The 3,649-nt window shown below is 39.1% G+C and overlaps 1 long non-coding RNA gene across 1 annotated transcript; it reads left to right on the forward strand.

Moving 5' to 3' along the window:
* The first annotated feature begins 1,587 nt into the window (after window positions 1-1,587).
* On the forward strand, window positions 1,588-2,534 carry LOC121813793. Its single transcript, XR_006053884.1, has 3 exons — window positions 1,588-1,600; window positions 1,737-1,784; window positions 2,356-2,534. It is a non-coding gene; the product is annotated as an uncharacterized LOC121813793 (long non-coding RNA).
* The last annotated feature ends 1,115 nt before the right edge of the window (window positions 2,535-3,649 follow it).

A 3,649-nucleotide genomic window follows, 5' to 3' on the forward strand; every position in this document is an offset into this window, starting at 1 on the left:
GATCAGAAGAAAGTTTGCCCCACTCCTCACACACAGCAGACTTCATGATGGATTCTATGATGGTGAGCTGGCCAGGTGGTGCCTCAGATAAGCATCCCCAAACTATGATACTGCCACCTCCATGCTTCACAGTTGGTATGAAGTTCTTTTCTTGCAAGGCTGTATTTGGTTTATGCCAAACATGTCTACTGTTCTGGTTCCAAATAATTCCACTTTAGATTCATCTGTCCAAAGAACATTATTCCAGAAGTCATGGTGTTTGTCTACGTTTGTCCTGGCAAACTTCAGTCTGGTCTTAATGTTTCTCTTAGAGAGCAAAGGTTTCCTCCTTGCACACCTCCCATGAAAGTCAAACTTGTGTAGTGTCTTTCTGATAGTAGAGTCATGCGCTTTCACATCGACAGCAGCCAGAGCCTCCTGTAGTTCCAGTGATGACATTTTAGGCTTTTTGATGACTTCTTTGAGCACCTTGCGGTCTGCTCTGGGGGTGAATTTGCTTGGGCATGGTGACAGTTGTTTTGAATGTCCTCCACTTGTAAATACTTTTCCAGATGGTGGAACGGCTGATGTCAAATTCTGTTGAGATCCTTTTAAATCCCTTACCAGACTCATAAGTGGCCACAGTCTTCTTTCTTAGGGCATCAGACAGTTATTAGATCTCACTATGGCGCTCACCTCAACACTTCACAAGTGAGGAGCATACCAAACTAAATCTGAGGTTGCAATAGGACAAGTCTCCTTTATAATGCTGGGTAACAATGTACTGATCCTGTGCACCTGACGTGATACACCTGTGTGTGATTTTAACCATTTTGAATAATAATAATAGAACTTAACAGAATAAAAGAAAACTCAACAATATAAAATAACACAAAATGCTGGGTCACACACCCACCCCTGAACGGTGGTAATATACAACACCTGATTATTTTCTAGTTGCTTTACATTTTCTAAAAAGCAAGAAGATAGATATATAGATAGATAAGGACCTGGTGAACCATTACCCCTACATTTTAAAGGTAGACAATTATACTTAAAGGAACATACACAAACAACGTTTAGTTTTGTACGTGACTCATACCTGATCAATCTCACATCACTGTGTTGCAGCAAAAAGATTAATCAGGTGTGTCCCTGATTGTTGCCCAATTGTGTTTACCCTTGTTAAGATGAGACATGTTTTCTAAGAGTTACAGTTTCCCAACAGTTACGCAAATGAGATTAAATCATCTCTTGCAACTGTGTATAAAAAGCTCTGCTGTCAGTACAACATTACCACAATCATCCACATCTCTGAGACAGTCTGCTGAAGTTGTGAAGACCTGACGGTAACATTTCTCATCAATCTCTTATTGCTTCTGTGTTTTCAGATAATGTTGGTTGAATGGTGATATTGCAGATGATTTTGACCACATCTCATCAGAATTATTGTCAACAGGTGAAATCACTGAAACCATGATCAAGTGGTCTGATGCTGTGAGCCTTGCTCTGACTGTAACTCTGTGCTGTGAGTATTGTATATGATATATTGCAAGGTCTTTAAGATACTCTATTTGAGTACCTGCGTATCTGGCAGTCAATACGAGGTCGTGCAAATCCTGTAAGTGTAATATGACTGTAGACTGTGCTAGTGATGTTATCTGTAATATATGAATATATCTTGCACTGTGTGTGTAACTGTGTAACCAAACTGATCAGTGTCTACTTGTATCAATACATCTGTTTGTTTTAAACAGAATGACTCAGCACACGAGCGCGATGCACGTTCTTCATCTAGGGAGCGGGTGAGTCTCATGTTTGTCTTTCTAGGTTTGAACATTAGACACACTTGACTCTCTGATATTTACATATCTCTAAGAAGTTATTCACCAGAGAATGCATTATCACATGTAATAAATATATATTGATTTTGCAGACTTGCCTCCTAATCGCTACTGACTTCTACGATACATCTAGACACGCTTGCTCTTCCTGCATAGAAACTGCTCTTAAACAGCATATCCACAAGATTACAAACTATAACCTATATGCACTGAGTTTTTTTATTTCACGTTAAATCCGCTTTCTAGTGTTCAGGTTAAAGACAGATTAAGTCATACAACATTCCTTTTCATCGTTTTCATACTCAGACATTATACAAATATTACATGCCAGTTTTAAACCAGAGAGTTATACTCTGAGGGTCCGAATTTTGCGTTCTCCATAAAGATAACAGCTTTTGGGCTAGTGTCTCACTAGGAGCGGTACAGTTGTTTATTGACAAGAACTTGCTCCTGATTTACATATCTCTAAGAAGTTATTCACCAGAGAATGCATTATCACATGTAATAATATATATTATTGATTCTCTTGCAGACTACTGGGCCTTCCCTAAATCGTCTTACCCTGCTACTACCTTTTCTACAGAATCCAACACTTCTGCAGAATTCAACGCTCCTTGCTTTGCTTCTTGCTGCTATACGATAAGCTGCTCCTTAACCAACAGCTATTACTGCCACAAACCAACAATGAATAAAAACCTATGTTGAATTGCACTGGGGTTCTTTTGTCATTTATTTACAGGATTATTGAAAATCAGTGCTTATTTTTGAGTGACTCTGTCTTAAAATAAGATTAAAAATGTTGTTGTGCCAACAGTGCAGTGTAGCTAGCTGAACGCTACTTCTTCACTACGTACAACTCTGGATACTGTAGCTCTTCTGAAAAAGAAAGGCTTCAATCAGTACCTGATTCCCTGGTATACCTCTCAAATTGGCACCTTAAAGCACATAATGTTGCTTGTTTTGCTTTAGTTTTTCTCTTTTCTAAACCGAATCTTGACTTTTTCTTTAGTCTTTCTGCTCACTGTTGTGTTTGGTAGCTGCAAAATAAAGTTCATCAGTGAAAATCAGGCAGACACAAAATTTGTTTTGGGTTTTTCACAAACACCTTTTTATTGTACAGTTTGGCCCATAATGTCACGGTCCTGGGTCGGATCGACCCAGCATTTTGAGTTCCTTATGCTTTGGTTTATTTTTGAATTATGAATCTGTGTTTCAGTTATTCTGGTATGTTTTTGCATTATGACTAAGGTTCGGGTTGTATTTTGTTATTATTGCCGGTTTAATTCAGCGTCTAGTCTGTCTTACTTTGTCGAGTCCGTGTCCTTGTAAAGTGGGTCTTGTTTCCTGTTTTACTTTGAAGGTTCATGTTCCTGTCTTTGTCAGTGTTTCTAGCTTTATTCCCCCTGTTTTGTTAGGTCTTATCCCTCCCAGCTGTGTTCCCCTTCTGTCTTTAATTCCTTGGTGACTCCTTCAGTGTGTTTAAGCCCAGTGTGTCTTTGTGTCAGTGTGGCATCGTTAACGTCTGTTCACCCTCTTACCACCCTGTGTGTTCTGTTTGCCTGCCTGCTAGTTTATTTGCATTCCAGTCTAGTTAGTTCTTTGTTCAGTCTGCATTCCCACAATAAAGCTGAGGGTTTTGAGTTCACCTGTGCCTCTGTGAGTCCTGCTTTTTGGTCCACCTTTCCTGCCTGCCTTCACACAGCCATGACACAAAAATTTTTGGACAAAGCTTTTGTCATTTTTCCTACTGAAAGTAGCTGTACATAATGTTACATCTGTGAGATGATTATGGGCAATTTTTTTCTTCAATGTTTAAAATTTTACAC

Source organism: Haplochromis burtoni, unplaced genomic scaffold (assembly GCF_018398535.1).
Source record: "Haplochromis burtoni strain Fernald_Lab_line unplaced genomic scaffold, NCSU_Asbu1 Contig_2626, whole genome shotgun sequence".
NCBI lineage: Eukaryota > Metazoa > Chordata > Actinopteri > Cichliformes > Cichlidae > Haplochromis > Haplochromis burtoni.